This window comes from Takifugu flavidus, chromosome 17 (genome assembly GCF_003711565.1).
Source record: "Takifugu flavidus isolate HTHZ2018 chromosome 17, ASM371156v2, whole genome shotgun sequence".
NCBI classification, from domain to species: domain Eukaryota; kingdom Metazoa; phylum Chordata; class Actinopteri; order Tetraodontiformes; family Tetraodontidae; genus Takifugu; species Takifugu flavidus.
Window position 1 is genome coordinate 5,168,553 of NC_079536.1, and position 18,043 is coordinate 5,186,595.

General features: G+C 45.0%; 1 long non-coding RNA gene across 1 annotated transcript; it reads left to right on the forward strand.

The window, feature by feature from the left end:
- Positions 1-2,790: 2,790 nt before the first annotated feature.
- LOC130513932 (uncharacterized) lies at positions 2,791-7,379 on the forward strand. Its single transcript, XR_008946867.1, has 3 exons — positions 2,791-3,485; positions 5,045-5,320; positions 6,803-7,379. It is a non-coding gene; the product is annotated as an uncharacterized LOC130513932 (long non-coding RNA).
- The last annotated feature ends 10,664 nt before the right edge of the window (positions 7,380-18,043 follow it).

An 18,043-nucleotide genomic window follows, 5' to 3' on the forward strand; every position in this document is an offset into this window, starting at 1 on the left:
GGAGGCAACACTGGAAGTGGGAGAGGTCTTGCGTGGTGAATACATATGCACCGAAGCCATTGAGTGGGAAGGAGGCGAGACCTGAACGGGTAGTTAGGTCAAGAAATGAAAGAAAATGGAGTCAATAAAGGTTAGGCAGAATGACTTTTAAACAATAAAATTGACGACCCTTGTCTGTGGAGGGAAGGTGTGGACCCCGTGAGCCATGACCAAAAAGCTATTGTTGACTAATGTCAAGCAAATGCGTTATCTTTGACCCCTGCGGCTGGAAATGGGAAAAGAGAGGGAAGGGCGGACGGAAAATATGTGAAGAAGAAATGAGTCCTTACACATTCAGAGTCAATTCCATAAATGATAGCGCAGCATTTTCAGGTAATACATTTGGATTCGTAAGAAAGTGTAGCTACACTTCCTTTTTTTCCTTTTCTTTTTTTTTTACAAGCAGTGTTCTCCGTGACAGAATGGCATTCTGGGAGAAAACAGACTGCAAAGGTCATAATTATTTGTGGTCATGCTGCTCCTCACTTAACAGATGGAGACGGCATGAGTAAACATTTTTCAATTAAAAAAAAAGACAACACAAACAAACAGAAGGGGAGAGGAAACACGCGCGCGCACATAAAAGGCGTACGAGCTGTGAGAAAAAAACAAGAAAACAACAAGGAAATGACCTCGAGGAGCTGATACCTCATTAAAAGTGATGCTCTAAGCCTGTAAACGGGCTAATTAAAAAAAAATCCTGCTCGCACTTAGCAGCACTACACATGGTGTCTGTGTGTGTGTGTGTGTGTGTCGGGGGGGTTAAGAGATCATATCATGTCTGGGAAGAATGTAAGACAGTGATTTTTCTGTGATCTTAGCATAATAATGTTAGTTTGGTGAAAGAGAAACTGTGTATGGAACACTAAACCTTATCTGATCTGCATCTCTATATGTTAAGGGGTCAGCATACGTGTTTCTGAGCGTGGTTTTAGCCCAGACAATGCTCCAAAATAAGCCTTAGAACTGTTTTATACGTTTCCTTATGCTAACGTCTCATTGAAAGAGAATGGTCTTTAAATGGGTGCTTGGATGCATCCTTTACACCACCTTCTTGAGTGATTGTAATATGCGTGTCTACCCTAAAGAAATCCTGCTCGCACTTAGCAGCACTACACATGGTGTCTGTGTGTGTGTGTGATTGTAATATGCGTGTCTACCCTAAAAAAATCCCCCACTAATAATTCCACTTGATGCGTTGTTTGACCTAATTTAAATTTGGTTATTGATTTCAGATCCCAGAGGGCACTTTACCTGAGATGATTGACAAACGAAAATACAACTGGGTTTTGGTGTTGTTCCATCCTCCCCGTAACATCTGTAACTATCCAATCAACAAATCAAGCTACTGTATATACTATATATATGAAATATCAGGCCCTTTTTTTGCCTCCCTACAAAATTACCCTTCCACCAAAGCTTCACGAGACTTTATTAAGTCTAAGAACGCGTGCATACTATTACTGGAATTCATTAATCAGATTCCTGTAATTCAAGGAGGTTCCACGGGTTCAGAAATTTGATTGTGGATTTGTTCCCTCTAGATGGGAGAGACCATACAAAAAAACCACAAATGTATCGGAAACCTCACCACATTACGGCCTAATTTGGGAAGCTACTTAACCACGTTGTTTAATTTGGCCTCATTTATCACCCTCCGCATGTCCTGATGACACTATTAATCGCACACAATATTTTACACCGTGCAAATGTTTTAGTTTACAGGCTTAATTTTAGATCTGTCTGTTAAATTGAGAGTCATTGTTGCATGCAGGCAAATGACTGTAATGCTTTTCTCAGTTCTTGGGGATGTTTTCCAGCCGAACTTCCATTATTTTACTCCAAGCACCAGCTTTTTAATTGAATTTCTACAGTTTGGCAGTTCTTTCCTGAAGAAAGGAACAACCGTTGAACCATTGCAGAAGTTTTATTATTAGTTCTTCTGGTCGTCGGCTTCTGCTTTGTCAGAGTTATGGTGTCTTTTAATTATAGAATTCTGTCAGCGATTGTGACCTCAGACACTTTCTGTTCCTCTCATTACTCTTCCTCACCTCTTCATCCTTTTTGCTTTCCCCATTTACCACTTGAGGATGGATTCTATAATGTTTACTGTCACCAATAATCTATTACTAATTATACAAAAAAGTTATTAAAACAAAGCTTTACGGCACATCTGTCAGGTGTCTGTACTTCAAGGCATCCTTTTAGCCTCGTTAGCGTGATAACCTCGGTGCCATAATGGCGTCAACGTCAGCTGGGGTTTTGAAATAACTGACCTGATAGCCTGCCTGAGAGTACGCTGTAATTACTGTCACATGGTGAATTATTGAGCATTCAGGTCTATTCTGGTTGGTGCAGGGACCAGCTTTGACCTCTATTTTCACACGATTGTGTTACAGATGTGCGGCTGCATAGCTTAATTAGCATCCCTGCTTCGTTCTTTATCCGAAAATAAAGAACTAGCATTTGTGAATAAACACTGAAAATGAACCCGAACGTGACACCGGCACTAAAAAAGTGAAATGTTATCTATTTATTAAGTTTTAACTCATAATCCCAACTGAAGCACACAAGAACCATTTCATTTTCAATGAAGTTCTGAAGATTCCTGAAGTTTCCAAGCACACAGCCAAGACATATTTTGTATTAATATCAATAACAGCAACTCTGAGTGACAGCAGTATCCTGGTAAACATCATCTCAGGCTGACAGCTCTGGAGAACTGCAGAAGAGTGACAGCCATCATGGACCCACATCCACACATGAAAGGTTCTGTGTTCTGAAGCAGTCCCTGAACTGAGAGGAGACGAGGCCATGCTATTCTCAGGGGGAGAGAGATAGAGAGAGGGAGAGAGAGAGAGGGAGAGACGTGTACATCCATCCTGCATCGGGACAAGGAGTGCTGATTTAGACATAGCCAACCCAAACACAGATGCCCCAGTCCTTCCTTCCTGTTGGGGAACAGAAGGAGACACAATGTGTTCAAGAGGCCGGAGCTGACAAAGGGATTAATCCGATGACGACAAATGCCACAATCCCTGGCACGAGCCTTGGCAGGAGGGAGGAAAAAAACATCATCATATGGTCGGAAAATACATATGCAAAGAATGAAATCACTAGAGTAGGGTTTGAATTACTTCCCTTTAACTCCAGGAATACACCTTTTTTACCCCTACTTCCTGTTCAGTATCTCCTGCTGGCAACCTGTCAATCTCACAATTATCCTCTGTTTCCTCACCATTGTTGGTTTTCACATCTCGCCCTCTTTCTTCCTGTCTTTTTCTCCCCTTCCCTCTCACATCGTTTAGGGAGCCGATCCGAACCTGTGAACATCTGCTTGCGTGAACGCGCCGCAGAGACCGAGATGAGGTTGAGTTCATATGAACCACCCGCGGCGCCGGACTGTTACGGCCATCAGTAAATCTACCATCTCGCTGCTATCAAAGGTTCGTGATGCCTCTGTGTGTGAGTGTGTGTGCGTGTGTGTATGTGTGTGTGCGCACATCCATATCTGGCTGTATGTGTGTTTTCTTCTCAAATAACATAATCCCATAAGAGGGTGAGAAAAGACATTTTTCTGAGGATAAGAGGAGAAAATAGAGGAAGAAAGATGGCAGCGAGGAGAGAGCAGGCGATGAAGGGGGTTGGGGGGGGAGTAGAGCAAGAGAAAAGCATTAGTAGTTCCAGCCAGCTGCCAAATGATGCCCTTGATTGCCTCTCTTCTTGTGCAGAAACAGAAGGTGTGAGGGGTGATTAGGCCTGGGCCCGATCCCTGATGAACAGATGTTAATAACAAAGCCCATGTTCATTGTGGTTAATAGCCAAGCGCGCCAGGGCTGGCTGCTGAGGCTAGGGGAAAATCTGCCTCCATAGCTCTTCTCCTCCCCTCTCCCTTCATGGGAGAGAGATAGGCTCCCTCTACTAATGTTTTGGCTGTACACTAACGTAATGAGCATGGTATTTGCAAGAAAAGGTAATGATAATCAGTCACGGCGGCGGGGAGAAAAAAAAACCCCGGCAAATGATGGTATGTCGCATTCAGGAGATCGAGGAGCTCAGGGTTTGTGCTGCTAACTTTTAGTTGATGATGGCCTTTTGATGATAGCAGAGATAAGGAGGTGTTAATACAGCTGGTTCGCGATGGCTGGAATCACCGATGCCTTATTTTTGATCCCAGTGATCCAGGCGGCAAGAACAACAAGTGTAGTGTGTGGAGGGAGGGTCACCATGCCGTATCGCCCAGGCCGACATCGCTCAATTCTAAATAATGGGGAGGAAAGCTAGCGCTGTTTTGCTAGCTAGTGTTGCTGACAGATATCGCCGTCCCATATCTCATTTATTAAAAACAGAAAAGTTACAACAGCTCCCGGTGAAGCGTCACATCCGTCCTTCTAAAAATTGCACAGTTTACTTATAAAACATTCAAACACAATGAATTATTGAAGCCAAGCAGATGCGGGAAATGTAATACTTTGCCATCCAAGGAAAAACTTGCTGTTCTTCATACGTATGTACTCGCTGGCGCCAATCCTCTATTTTCTTCGTGTCCGCAGCATGGAAGTAGGCTCATCTTGCACTCAGATATCTCTGTGGGGGAATGGGAAAATGGCCGAGACACATGCCGGGGCCACTCCTAGTTTTTCCTCCGTGCCACAGAAGGAGAGAACTCTGGTACGGCCGATGGGGAAAACGGGATATTTTCTGCTCCGTGATACCTTTATATCTTCAAATTGATGCCTTGTCTGAAATAGTCAGAAGGAGGCGTAATGAATGTGCTCCGGTGACACAAAGACACAATGTCGGGACGTCGGGGGATCTCTGCTCAGCAGCGGCTGGTTTGCTTTTTAAAGCACGGAAGGTTGTTTATGTTATTCAAATGTAGAGAAGGTGTGCGGCCTCGGAATAACAGTCTGCAGACGCAAACAGCTCCTTATGCTATTGCTGCTATGAAAACTATTGTCCGTGACACTGCTTGATTTTTCTTTCTTCTTTCTTTTTTTCCCAGCTGAAAAGATTAAAATGATTTTCATTTTCTGGAGTATTCACGCTGTCATCTCCATGCATCAACCGAGTCATTTGTCCTTTATGTGCAATCTTCGGCTGGTGGGAGTCCGTGTTACTGTACGTGCGGCGTTCAGATTGACTCATGGGAGGTCGAAGGAGTGCTGAGCTGACAATCAAGGGACCAGCTGTCATTCATAACCCCATCACCAGCCGCAGCACGCCAAAGCCGGGGAACCGCACAACTACAATGGCACGTTTCGGCTCGATTTTCTGACAGGTATGTATCAGCTTGATCGATTGGCATCACAGAAAGTCTTTCATCAAGACCCAAATATCCTCTGTAATCATCGTCATTGTGACACACAAAGGCACGCGCACGCTCTTGTTCCTGGTGATGGGGAACCAAGGACGCCTCACTCACTTCCTGAAGTCTGAGATTTTGTATTTTCAGTTTCTTTTGACCCTTGTTTTTGTCAAATACCTTGTTTTTTCTTCCTGTTGCAAGAACGGCCCATTTACTCTGAGCGACCACATGATAGAAGCAGAAAAGACAAATATTACAATCATTTCAGTCAATAGAAAACGCTCAAATCAACTCAACCAACTTAACATTTAACTGCTTTCCATATTCATCTCATAACTCTCTATTACATTAAACTAGATTCTCTCCATTTATCCACTTATTTGAAGTGTTAAAGCCTTTTATATATAACCATTAAATTCAATGTAACTCAATTCATGTTTTCTTATTTTCAACAATGATAAAACACATCAATTTTGTAGCTAGTTCAGTCAGTTCAGTACAAACAAATTAATAAAAATCTTAAATTCCAAGTTTTTATTTGAGTTTCTATTCATTTTAATGACCAAAATAACTCTTAAACACAATACAATTAATAGTCTTCGATCACAGATGATCAATTCATTTATTCATAGATGTCTACGAGATTTAATTGGACTGAACTCGATCACCATCCTAGTCTTCATGCAGGTCACCCCCACAGCCCAGTTTAGAAGCAACCCGCACAAGACAAATATCTCCCGACCACAGAAATCCAAACAGGCTCAGGGAATAGCGGACAGACCGACGCTGGCGACCATTACTGTAAACACTCCTAAAGAGGGCCTGCACTACAATTGCAGATTTATTGCAAACGTGTTGTTGTGGTTTCTGTTTAAGTCAGCGATGGCAGGAGCCACAGACCCTGTATGTAATGCCCTGGGGCAATTTGTTGAGTTTGGGGTGAGAACGGACTGAAACCTATCAGGGGAGGCAGGCCTGACACAGACTGTACATCTAAAGTCAGCTAAACCCCCTCATTCAGAGTTCCACCAATGACAGTGTTGTTTTTTTCCCCCTTAAATTGAAAGAAGACAATGCTAGTTAGGAGTTCTATTCCCAGCGGTGCGCTTCCTCTCGCAGGCGTCAAGCACTTCTGTTTAATGTACACTCATGTCCCATCTGCCTTTACTTCCATTACTCCACCCTCCAGCCCTCCGTCTCATGCACTCTTTCCCCAGGCCCCATGCTGTCCCTCTCTATTTATTGAATACATCTTTTACCCGGCAACATTTTTCCACCTGAGCTGGCAGTTGCAACTTTTATAGAGGTGGGGGCCGCGGCGAGAGGAGGACCCTCGTATTTTCATTGCACGCATCATGCTCCAGCGAACGGGGGCCATCTAGACCGAAATGAACTAACAGGGAAGATGACTTAGACCTTACCTTCTGTGTTGTTCTCTTGTTTATATTATTTAAGGAGTGATAACTTCACTCGGCACGGCCCCCCCGCCGTCGCCACCTCCACTTCCCTTCATGAAAAAATAACAACAAGTCAATAGAAGGCCACCAGCTGAGAGGAGAGGGAGTGGGGATTTAAAGGGGTAAGTAAACAGCAACCTGATCAGGGAAATAATGTATTATTAAATGCCGTGTTTGGTTGGATCTCTGCTTACACAGTCCCAATTTATCAAACGAGCCAAGTGGATAAAAGAGAAAGATCTAGCTTTCAGCGTGATTAAAAAAGAGTCCGACATGTTTTTTGTCATTAGAAACCCCAATAGACCTGATACTACTCAAGTCATGACAATATCTGAACTAGATCAGCTACTGGATGTTTCACAGCATTGAGCTGATTGTGGCCCCTTCCCCATCAACAGGAGCACCCAAATGACCCGTTTTTAGATCGAAATTTATGGAAAAAGCCTCTCCTGCTGAATGACGCTCACTTTTGGGTAAATAATCAAGGGCTGACCTGCAGGGTTAAACCCTGTAATTGAAGTGATACTTCAAAGGGCCGACTGGCACCTTCTCCAAATGGTGAAACACTGCGTGGAGCAAGCAGGACAGACATGAAGGGGTGGGGGGACATGGTATATATATATATATGGGGAGGAAGATGGAGGTTGGATGAAGTACGAGTGCCCCTATTCTGTCATACAGATGCTCTCTTTTCTTTTAGATTGCTAAAATAGTCTTGTAAATAAATGGCTCCAACTGTGGGTTGTCACTCACCAAAGTCACACTGTACTTGTGGGTAAAGTCTTAAAATAAGCAATTTTCTGTCTGGGAAAAAGTACTTCCATAAGAATCTTTAAGGACATTGATAATGGAGGGGAGCATTTAGTATTAATGACTATTTGTTTCCAATGGCAAATGGGGTCACACAGGTAACTCTAACGTATCATTCATTATTTCAGATTAACGTGAAATGATGCTGAATTGTCTTCGCCCTGTTGATTTGAAGCAAAAATAAAATAATAAACTGTGACTCTGCAAGCATTGCTTCATCAGTAGGGAGGCCCTAAAACAGGAGATCTCACCAGTATCGGTGATGTGTAAACGTGGATGCAAACATGCCCCACCCTGGTCCTGAAGTGACAGAATCCAGGATTACCCGGCTCACAACAATAAAACTCGCAATGTTGCAGAAAAACCTTGATGCAAACCTGCCGTCACATCCAAGTCGCAGAGGAAAAGTGACCCAGAAAAACCCTTATGGTGAGGGGGGGCAGCAATGCAGGAAAAGCACATCTCCTTGTTTCCACAACATCAAAAAAGCCCCCCCCCCCGCCCATCCCCGTACCAACGAGAACCACATGTGGCCCAGATGCTGAGCTGATTGCACTCCTGTGCCACAATGGACAGACAGACAGACAAGACAAGACAAGACAAGACTTTGTGTCTTAGAAACTAGTCAGTACGCTGGTGTGTGGTGAGGGAACTGTCAGGGCAGCGAGGAGTGACTGGCACCGCTCATTTGCAGTAGTGATCACCAGAGTGCATTGTGGGTGATGGATGCCCATGCTGTACAAGTGTAGGAGCCAGTGTCTTCCCCACCCCCGCGTCCCACACACCTCCAGCAAAAAGTAGCAACCAGCGGAGAGAGGCAGATTGATCCTTGGGTTCTGTGTAGCTACAGGCCTCCTTCCCTCATTAATTCTGCTGATTCCGCCAGATGGGAAACAAAATATTAATTTTATTCAGCCCTAGGCTCGGGCGCCCTGTTTAGGTGTCGGTTGAAGCGCCGGGTGTTCATCAGGATGCTCTGGTTTTGCAAAGTGGCTGGCGGTGGGTGGGACAGAGGTTCAAATTGTCACAAATGTAATTAATTGTACGCGGGAAAATGATTAATTTATCAGAAATACAGAAGCTGACATGGCCAGCCAACATGCCCATCCATGCCTTTAAAGTGGAAGAACATGCTCACTTGAATTATGCAAATTAATTGACTCTTTCAATGTGGCATAAAATGCTAGTGCAACTACATTGCATGGTACATTAGTCTGTTCATCCAATAAAACTGCATTCTTTACAAGTGAATCCTTGACTCAGAGGGCTCTGGGATACCATTCATTCTCAGCACAGATGTGTGTCTGGCAGCATTTGGCAGAAGGTTCGGGGAGGAAACCGAGAGGACGAGGAGGGGGGCGTCTCAGGGAGGAATGTATAGCAGGGATGTATGTATTAATGCTCGACCCCGCTGAGAGCTGCGCTGACACAAAACGCCGCTAGCCCGTCGCGTAACCTCGGTGGCTTCAACAGCCCTTTTTCCCCTCGTCACTTCTTTTGTCTCAGAGAGAGATGACAACTTTGTTTGTTGGTCACATCTAAAGAACCACGGATCATTGCTTTCATCGCAGTGTTGCGGCGCTGCCCTGCCACCCGCCGAGCCAGGGGGAAACTGCCAATGAGAAGGCATCAAGTCAAATGTGCCATGCCCATGCATGCATGGCCGCACACAAACAAACGTGCCTAATTACAAGCACGACTTTGCCACAGTCAAACTCCAGTGAAGGATGATGATTTCCTCAAAAGGCGCAAAAATTACAGACAAACATAATTTTTTTTCCCGACGATTATTTTCGCCCGGAATGGCATATTTTCACACGGCTTAATGTTTGAAAATTCAAATAAACGTAATCCCAGAGTAATTAGATCATCGCTGCTTGGAATTTCCAAATATGAAAATGACAGTTCGGCGCGCTTATTAACACGACCTGGCGTTGTTTTGTACAGTGCCCCCACAGGAAATCCAAAGGCATTACACCCACTGTTCACTTGAACGCTGCGGAGCATGGAGGAGCGCTCCACCTTTGCCGCCTAATGAAAGCCCAGCACACTCACATCGCTGCCGTCCGCCTCGCCCCCGCTGCCGGCAACCACATCCTCGCCGCCGCAGCCGCTCTCCCCACCCCCACTTTGATATGCATGTGTCAAGGCGAAGTGACAAATAGCACATATTAATTAGGCACTAGGCTGGGCGAGATTGCTGTTATTAACGGTGGAAAAGGGGTAAGGTTGGATTTAATTGCCTGTGACATCAAAGTCAAGTGACTGGTATTTCAAGCATCATTTAAAATGTTTGATATTGAGGCCATTGTACGCATATAAAAAAAAATCTAAAAATATAAAGGGGGCTGATGGGGAGGAAAATACCTACATGCTTTTGCTGCAGCTATCTGGACGCTAATAGCATCTCTCCTCTGATAAATTGACTAGATCCTGATGGAAAGTACATCATGGTTGCCCCTGACTGACTATCACTGCCGCTTTCTGAATGGTTATGTACTCTCCTGTATTTTATGCATGGGGGGGAGAAAAAACATTTTAATATCAAACACAGATGCAGAAAGAGAGAGTAAATTTGTTTGCTTGCTTTGGAAATCCAAAATAACGGTGATTTTATTACAGAGTGCATCTGCTAAAAGATAAATGAGGAGCGCCAAATGGATAAAGCCTTTGTGTCGGCCTTATTACCGCGGAAACGCGCGGATGCTAAATATTAGGAGATCCGAAGATGGAGACAAAACTACAGCTGAGCAAATCAGGGATTAAAAACATATTAAACGCGCTGCTCTTGGGACATATAATGCTGAACAGATGCCACTGCATTTCCGCGGCGCTGTATAAATAAAGTCGGATGTTTAACAGGTCAAAAGCACACATTCAGCTCCCGCCCGAATGTTCCATGTTGAAAAAAGACGGCTATAATCGGCTGTGTGTAGAGATGACTGATTATTTGGGGCCCTATCAGATGGAAGACAGTGCTTTTAGCTGTTAACCGTTGCCATGGCAATGCTGTACTCCTGTTGGGCGTTCTGCTAACCCTGAAATTAGTGCAGAGGTGTGGCGCCACCCCAAACTGTGCCTTACTCCTTTGCAGAGCCTCGTGATTTGCTCTCCGAAAGAGCCCAAAAAGCAGGGCAAAAGATAAGCTCCCTTGGAAACAGACGCCGGCTAGACCTCTCTGTACCGCTGGGCAAGTCAGATGGAAGTGATGAACAGAAGATACCCAGTAATAGTTATACCCGTAACCCTCGAGTGCCGTAGTCTGGTTAAAAGCTTGAAAGGTTTAATTTTTTTCACGGATGCAAGGCGATTAAAGCTTCGTCCAACATCTGCATGTCGTGAGTGTTTCCCTTTCACCAGCAGGCATCGGCTGTCTCAGACAAGCCCTAAAAGGGTCCCTGCAGAAGTCAATACAACCCTCGGCTGTTGACATCAATTTAAAACCCCTGCATAGCAGAAGTCTTACAAAAGCAGAAGCCTCTGGTTAATACCGGACACAGTGGCCATGTTGGAAAGGGCCGCTTCCTCTTTATCTTGTCCCATTCTGCTCTGTCAAATGTAGCAAGACGTCGTAACTTTCCGGGTCCGATGACTTCGCCCTCCTTTATTTTAATGGCCTGTTAATGCTAACACCATCAGTACCTTTGCTGTGCACGGAAATAACCAAACCCGGCAGACGGAGTGCCAATTCTCGGCACTTGTGCATGCAATAAGACACACCAGGTGCGCTAGGTCTCAAATTAGCCGATCAACAGGGAGGCAGAACTAGCATCCTGATGATCCCCGGCACCAGCATGGCACATCATTTAGAAAATGGCCCATTATTTTTGTGCAGGCATTAAAAATAATTTACTGTCCTTAAAGCCTTTGATTTCCCAAAAGACATGAAAAAATGTGCAGTGTGATGTTTCCGCGTTGCAGAAAAAGGAGCAAAGCTGCCGTGTGGCGTCTGAGGTTCACACAAGCGCACAGATACTGCAAGATTTTAGAGTTAAACTTGGATTTGCATATTATATTAAAGGAGCAATGCTTCTTGTATTGCAATTTTACTCACAGCACGACAGTAAAAACAAAAATAAACACCTCCAAATACTGTGTATCAAATACTACTCATCTGCTTATAAAACAGCTGTGATCATCTGTTTCTCTGTGAAAATGAATCCCACGCTTAATATTTTTGGTGCTTGACATCATACTTTTCCCCCCACGCGTATGCATCATGTTCCTGCAATAATTGGACCATACGCTGACAAAGAGACGTGGAGAATGAGAGCAGGGAAGGCTAGTTAGCGTAGCTGCTGTCATGGGGCACTCGGAGAGAGGTGAAAAAGGGGAAATACATATTGATAAGATGCAGCAGTAGGCCCCTGTAGTCCCTTTCCTAAGATAGGCCGCAGACTGGAATTATAATGAGTAGGATTAACACCCCCTACTACCGCTCTCTCTAACCCCTCAGCCCACCTACCCACCCCTCACTCCACACACACACATACACACACGCAGTCCCCAGAAGCTCTCCTACTCCAGGTTCTGCCCCATATGAAGGACAGGGAGCCGAGTGCCAGCGAGGAGCATACTGACATTAATTAACAACATCTGACACAGATGCCGTGCTTGTACTCGCTCCAGAGGTGGTCCACCACATTATTTCATTTTGGTTATTTCCTTTCATCCCCCCCACCCACACACTCCCTCTTTTTTCTCTTCACTTTTTAATGTCATTGATGTGCGGTCCCTCTCCTGGCATTATGAAGGTGAGGCTGGAACCCGTTTTCAGCGTAGTTAAGGTTCTACTCTTCAGACACCTTTGTTGAATTCTGAACGAGCACTGAAATTCACGTGGCAATATTCATCCACGTTCAACTCGCCCTGGTGGCTTCTCCGACACCCAAAATGTGGTGACGCAGGACCCGCTCTTGCCTGTAGTCCCGAAGGGCGAGTTGCTGGATGGTGCACCTAGCAACTCGCCCGTGTCTCTACCGATACAAAGGTCACCGTTTGGATCAGAGGTGGCGGATGGAAAAGACTGTCGGACTTCTGGTAATTACCTGGCCCTTCCACTGTGCTGCAGTTGCACCAGCAATGAACAGCACGAGTTACACATGTGCTCGAAGCTGTGTGTGCGCCACTAATCAGCCGACCCCAAACTAAAATAGACGTGTGACTTGCCAACTTGTCTGCAGACGTGTTGATAAGTGGCACATATGTCAGGCCATTATTTGTGATGCAACCGAGAGAGAGAACATGCCAAGTGCCGCTGCCGCACACTGTACGAGAACAAAGAGCAGAGGTGAGGATGGGTAATAATCCCGCGCTGTCTTCAGGGACCACTCGCCCAGCAGGGGGCCTGGCGTGCATTCCTGGAGAAGGTCGGAAGGGATGTGGCATTTTCTAAACTGGCCAGACACTTCTGTCCCCCCTCTGCTGTAGCTCTTTGGTGGCAGCAATGACCCTGCTCCCTCCTGACCAGCCTTCGGTAATGACCATCGTACATCACGCCTTAAGTGCCGCGGCCCTCATCAGGATGATGTCGCCGGCCCGTCCGGCGCTCATTTCCATCTGACCCACCGAGTCCTGGACCGGTGCCACTGCGGGGAAATTAAAAATGCATCATGCGATTCATCTTCTGAATGATTCCCAGCACATTAGGACCCCGACCACTGGGGATAAGCCTTCACAAAGGAGCCTGATGGATACTCTGGATGGTCCAGGTGTCAGCCATGTGATGCTGCGGCTTTGGTTGGTTTTTTTTAATGTTTTATTCAAAATACTGTCAAACTGCACAGGTCAGATAAATATCAGCACTGGCCAAGAGGACGCTTTTAAAGTTCTGAATAATTGAGCCCTTCAAAAAGATGCTGTTGCATTTCACTCATCTGTGATCAATAGCATCACATTTGCTGACACATTGACAGTTTTAATTTCTTCTGAGCTGCAGGATAAAACACCTGTCAATATTAGCAGAGTCCAGGGCCCCGTGCTGGAGGGGTGGGGCTGCTCAAACGTTATACTGCCGCCACCTGCTGGCAAGCAGCTTTTGAAGCCTCCCCCCTTCCCCCCCTCTGCCATTCAAGCTCCCCTGCACCCTCCCAAAATACAACCAACAGTAAAAAAAAAAAAAAAAAAAAAAAATATCTCATACCCCAGCTTCTTTTTCTTCTTTTTTAACACACCCCAAAGCTGCAGAAGTGTTTATTTTTCAGCCTGTAAAAATATTTCCTTTCACCTTTAAAAACCTGTCTGCTCTACAAGCAGGACCCGAGGCGGAATATGGGCCTGTGTAATTCTATCACGCACAGATATGAGCTCAGACAGGACGGGGATGCAGAGGTTTTTAACTGCTTTACGTTGCCCAAAGTTAATTGTTGTAGTTAAAAAAAAAAATGCGGGGCACCTTAAGAGAAGCTCATTGCTGCTGCTGCACAAAAGCCACGTGTTTTACTTCAGGTCTCCGCTCACTCCTGCAGGCCCGGGTTCGAAACCAGACAAAGGCAACGCTCGCTCAGCCATTTATCTTCCAGGTGCCTCCGCCGCATTACTCCAAACATTGTCTTTTCAATCGAATAAAATACATTCTGGTGCTCCCCGCTAATGGTCACACAGAACATTGACCACGGGAGGTAAGTCTAACAAAATTAGTATGCAAAAGACCTGCCCTCGCGAGGCCTATAATTTCCTTGCAGATGATTTCTGTATTTGAGGATGAAAAGGGAAGAGGGGGAGAGAAAGACAATGGTATTTTTGAACTTGCGTGCGTGTGCAGCCTCCACGAGGCAAGCCGCCTTTACACAACTTAACCCGCACCAGCAGGTGGGATTCGACAGAATTGAGGCGAATATGCAGAGCGGGGGGACCCGACACTCTGCACCTTTTGATGCTCGGCTGACGGGATTTGGCATGACGCCCCGACGGTGCGAGCTGGGGACAAAAACAAGTGCCTCCGATTGCGTCCTGTTCTGCGAAAGCCTTTGCTTTTGGACTCTCGGCCGCATTACGTGCACCAGGCGAGGTGGCTGCTGCACGCTGGGGCATCTTTTCCACGACTTAACTTAATTAAACGTACATCACCCAGACGGACCTTTAACTTTGAATAACGGTCCGGCCATGGTGCGTCGGAGAGAAAAGTTGGCTTTTCGGAAAGAAATATAATAATCCTAATAACAATACATACAAAACCAACAAAAATAATAATAATAATTTAAACAGCTTCATTAAAGTGTCTCCCCTTTTTGCTGAGCCACGCAGACCTGGGCTTCATGCAAGGCTGCATTTATTCAGACTGCAAGTCTGTGAATGTTAATTGCACCGTTTTCAGATCATAAATGCTGACATAAATCACGGGACTATACAATATTATGTTCTACCTTTTTTTTATGTCTCCTACGTGGTCTGCAGGAGTACTTCCCTCATCACTATAAATCACATCCCTGCAGTTTCCAGGACTTACAGGGACGCTGAACGGGCACCTTCCGCAGCTCAGAGACCATTTTTTGATATTAATTTTAATGTACTTAAAATAATAGGGAGCCACGCTTCCATTGTCGATTTCCGTTTAGTAATCATTCATGATTAATCCTTGTGTGCTGCAGAGTATATTAAAATTCGGCTATTGAAACTATTATTTCTGTAATGGTCTCTTAGACTTACAAAAGACAATGAATTCTTCTTCTTATTATTTTTTTAATTATTATTACTTACTATAATTTTATTTAATCTAAAAACATCTATAAATATAGCTTATTTATAAATATAAGTACATGTAATGTTTATAAATATACAATATATATACATTTAACGACAGAAAATTATTAGATTTTTGCATTATTATTAATTAATCAATATTTATTATTAATATATATTTTCTATATAGTGTATGTTTTCTCAGGACTGTATTGAATGTCAAATGTGATGTGTATAAATAGTAATATAAGAAGTGGATGAGGTGGAAATTCTGGCATTAAAACAACATTGGCAGCCAGTAAACCTTTTTGTCGTGTGCCGGACGCCTTTTTCTACAAATTAACTTCTGTTGCAAAAATATTAAAGCTCCCAAATAAGAGGAAAATGTTTATCGCAAGTTGACCTTTACTTTTGACACTTTTGACAAGGCACACATGCAATTATTGGGCAGGATTTTGCCGGCGACAGCAGCAGCTCCACAGCAGAATGGGCGCCTCAGCCCTCGCTGCACACGTCTCTGTCATATAACCTTCATGAGGGTATCATATTTTCCTCTCCCCTCATCCGTCCCAGCGTGGTAGCCCTAATATGCATGTCTCTATACCGACACGCTTTGACTAAATGGCCACATTTGCACATCGTTCCTTGCCGCCCATGTCCAATCCCCTCAATCCATTAACGTGAGTTAATTCCTTCCTCCAAAAATAACACTTTGGCGAATCATTCTCACGAAGTGCCACATCATTTATTGCCAGGACTTCGGTGAACTTCTTTGAAAAATTAATGCCTTTAATTTTGGTTGATGGCAACATCAGTGCAGCTCTGTAAATTGCACTTTAATGAGATTTTGCTACAGGGGATAATCTGCAACTGACAAAGAAAAAAAAAACATCTTGCAAACATCTGTAGACCTATGATTCCACTCTGACGGTTCTACCCCCCGTAAATCTGGAAGCTGAGGGATGAGCGGGAAAAACGGTCACTTGGTAAGTGCGACTTGATGATCTGCAGCGTTCAAACTATTAGAAGAAAAGTTTGTGTCATTAATCAAACAGGACAGGAATGAGGAAGGAAACGGGATGTTCCATTTTAAAACAATATTTATCTTTGGTATCGTGCCTGACAACGCATAACTGAGTTTAGAATCATCAGAACAAGAACTGTGTAAACTTAAACCAGAAAGAAAATGGCCGGCCGATCTGCAGATCAAAAGGTCGACAAGGCTGGTGAAGAACCAACGTGGCCAACAAACGTCTGCATGTGATGAATTTAACAAAACAAGACAATTCCCTCCAGATATTTCACTTTTGATCATAAAACAAATATGCGGCTCTTCTGCGCTCGCAGCGACCAATCCAAATTGAGCCCATCTGAAGCACTGTGGCCTACACCCACCCACCCCCACCACTTCCAGTCCCGTAGCCCAGTAACTCTTCCAAGGAGACGGATTTGGGTGATGTCCAGCAGAAGTATGGGCCGCATCAGTTCCCCAAAATTAAATCTGACACATTCAATCTCATCAGCATGGGATTTGAAACCCCTTTCTCACACTGTCATGTGATCCTCCCCTTAATAATCTGACTTTTATTCCGTGGCTGTCGTTCCCTCCAAATGGACTGAGCAGTGCTGAATACCTGCCAGGTGACATGTGAACATCCCATTACTGTCCGACACGCATCCAAATCATCTGGTTTGAATTTTTTTGCCTTGTTCTCCGTCTCGATTTTGTCCACCTCGAGCTTTTGCTGTCATGGAAACCAAAGCTTTCTCCAGCTAATTACAGAGCAGATACCGACCAGCAAGGTGGGACGTGGCGGGGAACGCTTGTCCCCATAATGAATGCAAACTGGGATCGGTGATAGGTTTGTGTGATTGTGCCCCCCTTCCCCCCCTCTGAAATTCCTGACATTTATTGGTCCATCCTTATTCAATCTGTAAAGAGCTTAATGCTTTCCATGTGCTAACCCGCAGCCCTGCAGTGGAGGAGGACATGTTTCCAAATGTTCCATGGTGAGAGTTCATCTCCTATAAAAGCAGTCCCCTCACTTGGTTTTCACGTCTGCCCCTGATAAGAGACAACATTACATGTTTTGGGCTGCGCACCCCACCATGACAGTTTGAGAAAAGGTGAAAAAAAAAATCCCTACTGGAGGCCCAGGATAGATTTTTGTCTTGGACTGAAGCAGGCACAATAAATACTGTCTTCATGCTCTTTCACTTCTGGTCCCACCTCCCCAACCCGCCTCACGAGTGCCACAATTAGCTCAGCTCCAGTGATTGGCGCTGTGGTCAGTGCCAACACGGGTTCATGCTCTCTGCACGGTCCCGGGTCTTCTGCTGCTCGAGCAGACAGCTCTTGTCTGGTCGGTGGCCGAGCTGCGCTGTTGGGGCAGCATCACCTGTCAGCGCCTCTCGCTCCATGCCAGGGTCTCGCTAGGACCTCCTGGATCACCCCCCTGAAAAAAAGGCCTCGTACTGCATAAATGTGGCATCTCTGCATGGTGTGCAGAACCTTCCACAACGGACGGGGGGAACTCGGCATACAGTGCGCCGGTCTCGGTCTCTTTCACTCCATCTTTCGCTTGATTTCCCTGACTCGGACTCCCCAGGGGTTAGTCAGCTTGGTCATCAGCTCCACTTGTGGGTCAATTGTAGCAGCAAGCGGTCGGGCCAAACAATGCAGAAAGAAAGATAGGGGGAAAATGGCTGCAACCACGATCCACCGCCATGCTCACATCACCGGCGCATG